Below are 13,109 nucleotides of genomic sequence, written 5' to 3' on the forward strand. Positions count from 1 at the left end.
ACAAGGTGAATTTGGGAGTATATCTACATCACTGCGTAATGCAATACGATTCAACAATTTAAATTACCTTATTCTCAGGACTCAGTGATTACATCAATGAAATATGGGACAATCTACCAATTTAACTCCTGGATGTGAAACTTTTTACAGTTTCAAAAGTGGAAATGAAGTGGACCAAAAGTTTTGCCTTTGTGCACATTGACTTTAAGCTCCTTGTTAGGAAACAACAGACTCAGAAACAGCCTTTGACCCTCCCCCCCCTTCCTGCCTAAGAGATTCAGATGGAAAGACCTGGTTTAGGGAGGGAACCTTGGCATAACCTCCTTAGCAAAAGGCGGGAAGACGCCCAGGGAGCCTGCTGACCACCCGTCCCCCAGTCCCATTATTTTCTGGGTTGGAACAATGTACCTTCCATGAGTGTGCCACTCTCCCTAAATTACCTGCAAAGCACCCAATGTGACCTCACTGTCTTTGGAATTTTTATGTGTATGTGAATTCCCAGTGCACATGTTAAAATTCGATTTTGTCTTATTAATCTGATTCTGTTAATTTGATGATCAGCTCAGCTAGAAGAAGTTGCTACCATAGGAAGAGAGAACAGTGCCTGGGGGAGAGAGGGGAGGAAAGGAAGGAAGACGTGAGGCGAAACAAGGAAGAGATAATTCCTAAGAGAGGGTGCAGCCACAGTTAATTGTAATGGATAATAAAATATTAGCATTGTAGGCAGGGAAAAATCTCCACCCTTCTGTTCCCCAGATAGTTCCTACTAGGAAATCCCTCCTCCAATGGGAGGGAGTGGTCTACAAAGACACGCCCTGGGATGACCTGTGACTCCAGCCCTGTAAGTTTCGCTCCTCATCAAATATAATCCTAAATTTTCTTTGCTCTGGCACAGTCACTTTCTTCCTACACTTTTCTCCTGCACTTTGGGACTATGTTTTATTTTAATAAATTCTCGGCCTGCTTGCCTTTGTTCACGCGGCGTTGTTCCTACGTCTTGGAATGCCGTCCTGTGATCATACAAGAAATCGCTCTCCAATAACACACCTAAAAGGTGAGAGCAAAAGAATTAAGTTTTTAAGTCCCCAGGAGAACTTGTCAGGAGAATTACTGACCGGGGCACTGCTAGCTCCTGGAAATCGCTGCAGCTGGGAGCTCAAGGATGCCTGCCGGCTGAGGTAAGTGGTGGTTTTGTTCACTCTGTCAGCCTCCTTGGTCTATTTCTGCAGGGTTGGGGAGAATTTAGAAGTGTGGCGTGTCCTTTTCCTCTTGTACATTGACTGGCAGGAAAAAAGGTTTGTGAAGCTAGCTTCTCAGGAGTAGCGACTCACAGGTTTTCTTTATTGAATCTTTCCTCCCAGAGGTGGTCATTTTTTGTGTGTCTATGTCTCCTGTGTCATTTGTTGTAACAAGGAAATACCACAGGGACAGAAAGCCTGTGGCTTTCTTGATCAAGCTTTAAAATTCTTATTGGTTTGAGTAGGTATTAAAATCCTATCATCACTGGTCAGACTATGGATCCTTTGAATTGGAAAAACTTCTAAATTGGAAAATGTGTCAGAGAACTCTTATGACAAACAGCTGTTTGATTGGACCCTAGAGAAAGACCCCATTTTTAGTACAAATGAATACAAGGAAATTTAACTATATTCTTAATCTTTTCAATGAGTATTTAGCTTCTTGGGTCATATCAGATGCTGATATCGATATTAGGTTTAAAAAAGCAGAAGAGAAAATCGAGATGTGCAAATGTTAAAAACATTTCTGGAGATTTAAGATTTAGAGAACTGTTATGTTGAAACAGGTTTTAAAGGATTTACTAACCAATCAGAAACTTGACAAAAAAATGGAAGCTGATTTCTCAGTCTGATAGAAATGAGAAAGTCTCAACATCTGCCCCTGGCCCTCTGCTGAGTAGATCTGAAATGTAAACACAGCCCACAACTGCCCCAGGCCTGCTGAACTAAATAAAACAAAAACTTCAAAACGGGCACTTTTAACAACACAAGCCTCCCTCGTCCAGCCTGGCTCCCCTTTTCCTGCCTCCTTAATGACTGAAGCATAAATAAAACCCTGAGCACAATCCCCTTAGCAGTAGATAGGAAGACTCCATGCAGGAGCCTCACAAAACTTTACCTGCCTCGTGTGTCCAGCTTTTCCTGAGTTACCTGTAAATCTCCCATTTTTACATATAACATCGAAGAGCCCACTCCCACCCTTGTAGAAAATGTCATATTTACCTGATGTCTCCTCACTGTCTTTGGAAATTTCATGGTGATGTGAATTCTAGGTGCGCATGTATTACAATTGCTGGTCTCTGTCTGTGGGGTTGGGTAGAAGTTAGAAGGTTGCGAGGCTTTTGTCTCTTCTGATTTTAGATTGGCAGAAAAAAAAATATCTGTGAACTTGGCCTACACATAGAGACTCTAGGGTTTTTATTCTTTCCTCCCACAGATGTTCATTGTTTCCTGTGTCTGTGTCTTAGATGTCGTTTGTCCTAAGAAGTCACTACCACAGGGATAGAACACAGGCACAGGCTCCCGTAAGCCTGTCGTTAGAGCCGGCCCCACAGGCTGGGGAGTTAAGTGGTTCTCTCCAGACTGGCGTCTGGGGAGACAAACTTTGCTTTGGGTCCCTGTCTAGAAACTGCTTGAGGTTTTTATTTCCTTCTCGTTCTGTGTCCCGGGAGCTTGGCTTTGTGACCGAGGAAGCTAAACGTCTCCTGTCCCCACCATCGGCCAGGTGCACTTACTCCATTGCACCTGGTGGCCAGTGGGAGAAGCTGGGGTTCCCAGTGTGCCTCTGCCTGGCTGTGCCAGCTCCCAGGGGAGTGTGTCCTGAGGAGCCTCTGCCCATAAAAGGCATCTGTCTCCCCCCCCCCCCCCCCCCCCCCCCCCGCCTTCCTCACGCGTTAGTGCTGGACAGATCCCGGTCTAGTAGCATCTCCCGGGGGCCACGAATTAGTGGCTTTTGGGCTGGAGGTGCCTTACATTTTGTGGGAGACTGGAGACAACCTGTCCACTCCACCATCCCTACTGCCTGTGTGACGAAGGTCTGTGCTTTCTCTCATTGTCTATGTTTACCATCTGCTCTGGGGGGGCTGCGTCCTCTGCACTCTGTATAGAGGGGCCTCTGGCTTCCTGGCCTGACCCTGAAAAACTTTTTGTATAAAACTAGAAACTTTTGGTATAAAGCGAAATGCTTTCTCACATCTCACCTTTTGGTTAAGTAGCTCAACTGAGAATACAGGCAGGGAGTTATTCAAATATGAAACACAAAAGAAGTCTGAATTCTCAGAATCTTTGCTTATGTCCTAAAGTATCTGATAATACGTAGATAACAAAATATTGCTATTAAGTCTCTTTGTCATTTAATTCATTTGTATAGTAACCGTATTGAGAAAAATCTCCAATTATTGGATTATAATTTTATAAGTTACACTTAGAAAACTAATATTTCTAGTGTTTAAATTGTGGTGATAGAGCACTCTTCACAGTGTCTTTCTGGAGGTGTCCGGTTAGCTCACTTGGTTAGGGCGTGGGGCTGAGAACACCAAGGTGGCCTGTTCAATCCCCACATGGGCCACCCTGAGATGCACCCTCCGTAAAAAAAGGACATAAAGGAAAACGAAAAAATAGAAAAAATGTCTTTCTGTGTTTTATAAAATAAAGCTGTAAATGACAATGATAAATAAGATGTGTATGTTAAAAAAAAAATCACCTGACTTAGACCGATGGGTCTATTTCTGGGCTCTCAATACCATTCCATTGATCTCTGTGTATATCTCTATGCCAGTGTCACCATGTTTTCCTTACTGTGGCTGTGTACTAAGAATTACGTTTGGGAAGGGTGAGCCTCAACTTGATTTGGTTTTTGAAGATTGTTATGGCTCTTTGGCCTTCCTGGAAATTTCCTATGAATATTAGGATCAGCTTATGCGTTTTCCCCCAAAGGCCCTGGGGCCTTTTTATAGGAATGACACTGAATCCGTACATCGCGTCTGTTCTGTTGCCTCTGAACAATTTCCATCACCAGGGGATGGCCTCACCTTTATTTATCTAGGTTTTCTTTAATTTTAATTCCTTTCAGCAAAGAAAGACATTGTTTTGTAATTTTCAGTGTAGAAGTCTTGTACTTTGATTAAAAGTATTCCTAAGTATTTTATCAACGTTCATGTTGTTTAAGACGGACTAGTTTTCTTAAACCTCTTTTGAGATTATTCCTTGCTAGTGTATACAAATAAAACAGATTTCTGTGTATTGATATTTTGTCGTTTAACTATGATATGGAACATTATCACATCTCTATAAGGGATATAGATCTGTATATTCTGTTTTTGTGACCTACTTCTGATTTGACTGGTGAGGGGCTATTAGTGCCCTAGGGGGCTAGGGTGGGGGCTGAGGTGGAGTTTGGTGCTGACTTAGGGGTGAAGGTTAAGATTATGGGTTATAGTTTGGTTATGGTTTATGTGTATTGTTTATGGCTACATGTGTGTTATATGGTTTATGGGATTGATTATGGATTACATTTATGGTTCATGGCTGTGTTTTTGGTTATAGTTTATGGTTACAGTTATGGTTTACAGGTATGGTTCCTAGTTTGTGGTTTCTGGAGATAGTTTAGTATTATGGTGAGGGTTTAGGTTATGGTTTATAGTGATGGTTATAGTGATGTTTACGGTTGTAAGGTTTCACAGTTTATGTTAAGGTTTAGATTTAGGCTTAGGGCCAAGGGTTTAGTGTTTAGGTTTTAAAGGTTAGGTTTTAGGTGGGGTTAGGGTTAGGACTCAGCCATGTGGAATCCGTTGCTTTCCTGACCCAGCATCTGTTCTTTGGCCCCAGTCCAGCACCTCAGCTTCCAGGGAACGCCTCTCACCTGCTTCCGGTCCTGCCTGACATATCAGAATCGAGGTCCCTGGATGGGGAAGATGAGGACACAGGATGGGGACCGATCTCAGGGGAACTTCCGAACTGCTCTGTTCCCGTTCCTTCCCTGTCCCCGGAGTGTGAACTGCAGAGCAATGTGATTAGAATAAACGGGAAGAAGAGGTCTTGGATGGCTAATTGGTTATTATTTGCCTTATTTTAGGGTCCATTTTGTTAATGGCAATCATCCATTTCGATGCAATAGGTTTATTTTATTTTAGTTTTACTTCCTCCTCTCCTTCCAGAATTGTTACACTTAGCGAACAAATTCTGATGCATTATTGTTCACCAAAGTCTGTATTTTATTCATGTTCCTGCACTCAGGCTCGATCTTAGTACTGGTACTTCCATCTGTTAAAGCCGACACCAGACAGGTTAATGCTGACAGCTGGGGTACCCGGTGAGTGAATTGGGGTGTTATGATAGGAAATGAGACTAGGAGAACATGAGGCGTGATAAAGTCTCAACACTGTGCTGATGATAGAGGCTTTACTCTCTAGCTCAAGTGAAGCTGTTGGTAGTTGTAGGCAAAGGAAATGACAGGATCAGATCCTTAACTTAGAAAGATGTAGCTGGTCACAGTGTGGAGGTTGCACTGGACGAGAGAGGGACGGGAAGCAGGGAGACCAGTGAGAAGAGCTGTGAGAGGCGCTCTGGCCTGAGCTGAGACAAGGGCCCTGAATTTGGAGATGAGCGGGGGTGAGAAGAGCAGGGAGGGGCTGTGGTGAGCGCTGCCCCGAAGATGAAGCTGGCACAGGTGCCGCAGTCAGCACTCAGGGGACTGTGGCTGTGTGGACACCAACAGGAGAGCTCATTCTGCCACAAGGAGACTATCTGCTAAACTCTTGATCCTTCCAGCCCATAGAGGTAGAGAAAGGACTGAGAGGCGGAGTGAGGGCCCATCACGTGTGGGGCAGGAGCTGACCTGCCTCACCTCACTGATCTCACAGCCACCTGAGAGGGAGCGGTTATCCCCACCTGACAGGTAAGGAGATGGACCTTCCATGTCTTTGTCTGAAGTCACACAGCTAGTACTTAAAGGAGACGGAAGCCAGCTCTGCGCCTGTCTGAGGCTCAGGCACCCCTCCATAAGGGAAGTGTCAGCCCAGACTCCATTCTGAGCAGCCTTGAAGCTCCTGTCAGTTGTGACCTCAGAGGAAGGGAACATGGTGAGGAGCAGAGCCGTGCCCTGGGCTGAGGAAGAAGAGATTTTAAAAGGCCCGAGCTCAGGCATCTCATACCTGTGGGGGAGTCGTCATCACAGGGATCTGGTGCTGCTTCTCCTCCTGGGAAGGGCCAGGCCACCACCTCCCTCCCCACCTGTCTCCATCACCAGCTGCCTGCCCTGGTCCCACCCCAAAACCTGCCTGGGTGAGTGCATGGCAAGGTGGACCATTAGGTCATGTGCAGATGTTCTTCAATAGAATGACCATGACTCCACCCAACGCTTCAAGGACTATTTAGATCACTTTTTGTTTGTCCAGGATCCCATGTATGCAAGCTCTACTGGCCCATGTGGGCCCATTTCGGTCCCGGTTTTGGACTCAGAACTGTGTTAGAATCACTCTCCCGTTTAATTACCTGTGCATGGAGATACTAATTGTTTCTGCCTTTTCTGTGAAATGGGACCAGTAGGTGAGCTGAGGCCTGTGAAGGGCCTGTAACAGGATTTATCTCAAAGAGAATGTAGTCCCGGGGCCTGGATTCTCATTTTAAGGCCGGTGGTCAGGGAAATGCTCTCTGCTGCCATCTCGTGTGCATATGGGGAATAACTCCTGGTTGCAGGTGACCATGAAAAGTTATTCTCTGCTGCCATCTCGTGTGCATTTTGGGAGTAACACCTGAGTGGAGGTCAAGATAAGCTCTTTCCAAAGGCTTCTGAGCCAATGTGTGTCACACCCAGGGCTGTGCCCTGGAAGCTGCCCGCTGGAATGTGGGGTCCTGGAGGTGAAACCCGGTGCACGGCTTGGCACACCTGAATTAACTACCTTCTCACCTGGCTCTTACCTATGCTGCCTTATGTCACTCTCCCCTCTTGCCTCCCGACCTTCCCGAAAGCCATTTTAAAATTAAAACCGTGCTCAGAGAGCCTCTGTAATACACCACATCTGGGGGAAGTGCGGTACAAACTCAACATTTATTTTGCACGTAAAAGAGGCAGCCCAGGAGGACCAGACCAAAAAGTCTGAGAGCCGAAAGCCTGGGCATAGAAAGACCACGGTGAGGCCTGCAGGGGCCAGACTGCAGCCCCCAGGGAGAGCTGGGTAGGCAGGCTGTGGTGGGATCCCAAGCTCTGGCCTGGGCGCTGGGGTTGAAGGGGCCTTGGGGCCTCCACTCCTGGTGCAGCATTTGCAGGGGGAGCTGAACACCAAGCTCTTGGGGCAGCTTTGCTGGAACAGCCACTGCCCTGCACAGCTGTGGTAGCTGGACCTGTCGGTGGATTGGGGTAGAGTCCCTCAGCTTTTCCCTGCCATAAGGTGTCTTCTTCAAGGGTGGGTCCACCCTGAGGTCCAGAGTGCTGGCCTGGTGTGGATACTCCAGTCCTTGGGGATCTACGGGCTTATATGGAAGACCTGGGAAAACAGTGCAGAGCCAGCCAAGGACATCCCGGGAGATCCCAAACACATAGCCCACACCCAGTCAGTAACCATGGGCTGGCAGCAGCTCAGCACCCCACACCCCACATTCTTTGTCTATTTTTGCCCCCGTCTGACCTCCTTTAGTCTCTGTCGACATCTGTCTGTCTGACTAGCTTCAAGATATTCATGAAACATCTGCTCTTGTCATCATCCTGCAGTGACCCTTTCAAGTACCCAAGAGACCTTACTTCACCCCTAGCTTGGCATGTGTTAGCTACACACGTTCCCTTTCTAATTCCCTACCAATCCTGTATGTGGGGTCTCTGACTCTCTCCTGTGTGCGGGGTTCCCATGTGTATGTATTAAATCGGCTTATTTTCTCTTGGCTAATCTGTCTCATGTCTGTTTGATTATTAGAGCAGCCAGAAGAAACCTTGAGGGTAGAAGACAGTTTGTTCCTTCCCTCCACCTGAGCAAGTCACCTAAGCAGGGTAGTTACTAAAAGGTGAAGTTTGGTATTGTATCTACATCACTGCATCATGAAATAAGATCCAACAATTTAACTAAACTAACTTATTCTCCGGATTGAATGATTAGAACAATGAAATACAGAACAATCTACCAATTTAACTTCTGGATGTGAAACTTGTATTAAAGTTACAAAGGTGGGAATGAAGACGACCAAAAGTTTTATCTTTGTGCACATTGACTTTAAGCTCCTTGTTAGGGGACAAAAGACTCTGAAACAGCCTTTGACCCTCCCCCCTTCCTGCCTAAGAGATTCAGATGGAAAGACCTGGTTTAGGGAGGGAACCTTGGCATAAACTCTTTAGCATAAGGCGGGAAGACGCCCAGTGGAGCCTGCTGACCACCCTTCCCCCATTCCCATTATTTTCTGGGTTGCCTAACAACAATTTACCTCCTGAGAGTGTGCCACTCTCCCTAAATTACCTGCCAAGCACCCAATCTGACCTCGCTGCCTTTGGAATTTTTAGACGTATGTGAATTCCCCATGCGCATATGTTAAAATTCTATTTTACGTTAATCTGATTCTATTAATTTTATGATTAGCTCAGCTAGAAAAAATTACCATAGGCAGAGAGCACAGGCCACGGGAGATGGGGGAGGAAAGGAAGGAAGATGTGAGAGGAAACAAAGAAAACAGAAATGCAATGCAATCATTCGTAAGGGAAAGTGCAGCTACAGCTAATTGTGATGGATTATAACACTATCAGAATTCCAGGCAGGGAAAAATTCCTAAGAAATGCTACAGCTACAGCTAATTGTACTTGGCTATAACAGTATTAGCATTACAGGCGGGAAAATTCTCCACCTCTTTCACAGTTCCTATAAGGGACTCCCTCCTCCGGGTGGGAAGGAGGCATCAACAAAGACAGGCCCTGGGAACGCCCTAGAAACGCCCACAGATCACCTGTGACTCCACCCTTGAATATTTCCCGCCCTCATTGAGATATAATCCTAACTTTTCTTTGTTCCGGTGCAGTCACTCTCCTCGTGGTCTTGTGCACTCCTGCATATTGGGAATATATTTTCTTCCTTTTATTAAATCCTTGGCCTGCTCGCCTCTGCTCATGATGCACTGTTCCTACGTCCTGGAATGCCTTCCTGTGGTGATAGATACAAGGACCTGATCTCCTCTAACACACAAGATGAGAGCAAAAGAATTTTTTTTAAGCCCCACAGTATTGGGGAGCCCGGGAGGAGAATTACTGGCTGGATTACAGCGCCTGGAAACCTCTGCAGCTGGGAGCTCATGGACATCTCATCTGCAGGCAGAGGTAAGCGGTGTTTTTGTTCACCCTGTCATGTTTCCTGGTCTATTTCTGTGGGGTTGGGGAGAATTTAGAAGTGCTGCGTGTCCTTTTTCTCTTTTCTACATGTAGATTGGCAAGAAAAAATGTTTGTGAAGCTTGCTTCTTGGGAGTAGCGACTCAGGTTTTCTTTATAGATCCTTTCCTCTCAGAAGTGGTAATTTTTTTCTGTGTCTGTGTCTTGTGCCGTTTATAATCAAAAGAAAATACCAAGGGGAGCGGGGGGTGGTACATGAGGGTAAAGGGGATCAAATATATGGTGATGGAAGGAGAACTGACTCTGGGTGGTGAACAGACAATGTGATTTAAAGATGATGTAATACAGAATTGTACACCTGAAACCTATGTAAGTTTATTAACAATTGTCACTCCGATAAACTCTAATTAAAAAAAAAAAGAAAGAAAATAGCACAGGGACAGAAAGCCTTTGGCTTCGTTGGTTAAGCTAGTAAAAGGGCTTTTTGGTTTGAGGAGCTATTAAAATCCTATCATCAGTGGTCAGACCACGGTTCCTTTGAATTGGAAAAACTGCAAATTTTGAAAATGTGTTGGAGAACTTTCATGGTAAACAGCTGTTTTATTGGAACCTCGAGGAAGACCACATGTTTAATACAAACGAACTCAAGGAAATTTAACTTTTGAATTAGTTCTTCAGCTTGTCGGGTCTTAAAAATGCTAATGTCAACATTAGGTCTAAAAAAGGCAGAAGGGAAAATCAAGAGATGTGCAAATTTTTAAAAACTGTATTTCGATCTAATATTATGAGAATTGGTATGTTGGAACAAGTTTTAAGGAACGTAATAACTGATCAAAAACTTGACCAAAATTGAGGCTGGTTTTTCAGTCTGATACAAATTAGAGTCTCAGCATCTCCCCCAGGTCCTCTGCTGAGCAGATCAGAAATGTACACACAGCCCACAAGTGCCTGAGACCATAGAGCCGAGCAAAGGAAAAGAAATTGCAAAAGGTGCACTTTTAACAATACAAGCCTCCCTCATCCAGCCTGGCTCCCCTTTTCCTGCCTCCTTAAAGTCTGTGAAGCACAAATAAAACCCTGAGCACAATCCCCTTAGCAGTAGACAGGAAGACTCCATGCAGGAGCCTCACAAAACTTTACCTGCCACGTGTGTTCAGCTTTTTCCTGAATTACCTGTAAATCTCCCATTTTTACATCTAAAATCTAAGAATCCACTCCCACCCTTGTCTAACTGTCATATTTACCTGATTTCTCCTCGCTGTATTTGGAAATTTCATGGTGATGTGAATTCTAGGTGCGCATGTATCATAATTCCTGGTCTCTGTCTGTGGTGTTGGGTAGAAGTTAGAAGGGGTGCGAGGCTTTTGTCTCTTTTCTGAATTTAGATCGTCAGAAAAAAATATTTCTGCAGCTAACTTCTTGCACCTAGAGACTCTATATTCTTTCCTCCCAGAGGTGTTCGTTTTTTCTTGTATCTGTGTCTTGCATGTCGTTTGTCCTAAGAAGTCACTACCACGGGGACGGAACACAGGCACAGGCTCCCGTAAGCCTGTCGTTGGAGCCGGCCCCACAGGCTGGGGAGTTAAGCGGTTCTGTCCAGACCGGCGTCCCCACCATCGGCCAGGTGCACTTACTCTATTGCACCTGGTGGCCAGTGAGATAAGCTGGGGTTCCCAGTGGGCCTCTGCCTGGCTGTGCCAGCTCCCAGCGGAGTGTGTCCTGAGGGGCCTCTGCCCATAAGTGCCATCTGTCCCCCCTGCCTTTCTCACCCGTTAGAGCTGGACAGATCCCAGTCTAGTAGCACCTCCCGGAAACCACGATTTAGTGGGATTGGGGCTGGAGGTGCCTCCCATTTTGTGGGAGACCGGAGACACCCTGTCCACACCTCCATCCTGACCTCCTGGGTGACGAAGGTCTGTACTTTCTCTGACTGTCTTTGGGGGTGACCCTTTGGCTCTGGGAGGGCTGCTTCCTCTGCACTCTGTGGAGGGGCCTCTGGCTTCCTGGCCGGAGCTGTAAGGAGGCTGGTTGGTTGTCTCACTATTTAGTCCTCACTGTCCACGGACAGACGATGGCTCCCGGAATAGTAAAAACTTCTACATTGAAATTGTGTTACAGAGCTCTTGTGACAACCAACTGTTTTCTTGGTGAACCATCTTGTGCGTTCTCTAAAGTTATTACTAATTCTGTTAATTTGTGATCCCTGTGTGAAACCAGTTTGTGTGTGGTAAGATGTTTTGTATCTGTGGATGGTGTTACTAGTGTAATATTTGATCGGTTTGAAGAAATTAAATGCTTACATAAATTAAGAAATAAAATACAAACTGACCCAAATGCTTTTCAGGATCAGATGACGTGGTGAAATATTTGATATTAAAGCTGGTTTTAGTTTGTGTTTATCACATAGTCGTATCTGTGAAAGTCAGTAACGTAAAATATTTATATTTTAACTGAGTTTCTGAAAATAAGTTTGTTATCTGTGTTACAAAATGTGTCCAGAAAATAGCTTCGGTAATAATTGATTTTGACATCTAAAATTTTTAACTAATATGTAAGATTGATACAATGAAAATAAAAAATATGTAAACTTTTTAGCGATAATTATATTCTACATAAGCACTGAAAAGGTTTTCTACGTGTATTTGGTAATTTGAAACTTAACAGTTTTGCTATCTAAATTAATGATGGATACGCATTTAACGTCTGGACTATTTCCAAATAGGATAAAATAATGAAACACTGATTACTGAAAATAGATTTATCAACTTTTTGGTATTTATTGTAGAGGAACTAAATATATTGGTGTATTACTAAATATGTCTTCTGGTATATTAAAATTTTTGTGTGTGCTATGGGGATACATGTTTCTAGAAATTATTAATATGTTCATAATTATATCACTAAAGAATCCTGGTATAGCTACACAATTATTTACTTAGTTTTCACTGCTGATTAAGATGGACATTGGATTGTTTAGGCCTCTGCTGTTGTGAACAGCGCTGCCGTGGATTCATGTATCAGTGTTTGTTTGAACATCTGTTTTCAATTTTGGGGGGTCTACTTCTAGAAGTGGACTTGTACCACATGGGAATTTTTTTATGGGTTAGAAATTCCCAACTATAGTGCACTCAGTCCACCATTACATTTTCAGAAGGAACATTTAAGGGTTCTAATTTCTCCACATTGTTGCTGCCATTTGTTTTATTTTTCTCAATTGTAGCCATTCTGTTTCACGTGAAGGGGTTTCACATTGTGGTTTTAATTTGTATTTCCATCATGACTAATGATCTTTAACATTTCAGTACCTGTTGACCGTTTGTGTGTCTACTATGGAGAAGGAGCTATTCGGGTCATTTAAAAATTAAATTCCTATTTCCCCAAGTTGCTCACACACTGAAGTGCCGCAAACTTAGAAGAGCATGAACCGAGGAGCCCCTGTGACATTGGGAGGGTGACTCCTCAGCATCTTCACCATTCCCTTTTCTACCAATCAGATGTTGAAAAGACTTATTTAGTCATTCAGACATTAAGTAATTTGGGTAAACCTATAGACACAATTCTGCTAAGTGTTCTGCAATAAAAGCTTATGTTTGTAGACCTCTCCCCATTTCCCAAAGCCCTTTCTGTATGCACTACTCTATTTGATTTTTGATTACGGATTCAATCTCCTTATTTGTTACAGGTCTATTCAGATTTTCTATTTGTTTGTGATTTAGTCTTGGTAGGTGTTGTGTTCCTTGAAATTTAACCAAGACCGTTACTACATTTTTAAGAAATTCCACATACATCAAGA

This window comes from Rhinolophus sinicus, chromosome 2 (assembly GCF_057876585.1).
Source record: "Rhinolophus sinicus isolate RSI-liver-muscle chromosome 2, RSI-T2T, whole genome shotgun sequence".
Classification (NCBI taxonomy): Eukaryota; Metazoa; Chordata; class Mammalia; order Chiroptera; family Rhinolophidae; genus Rhinolophus; species Rhinolophus sinicus.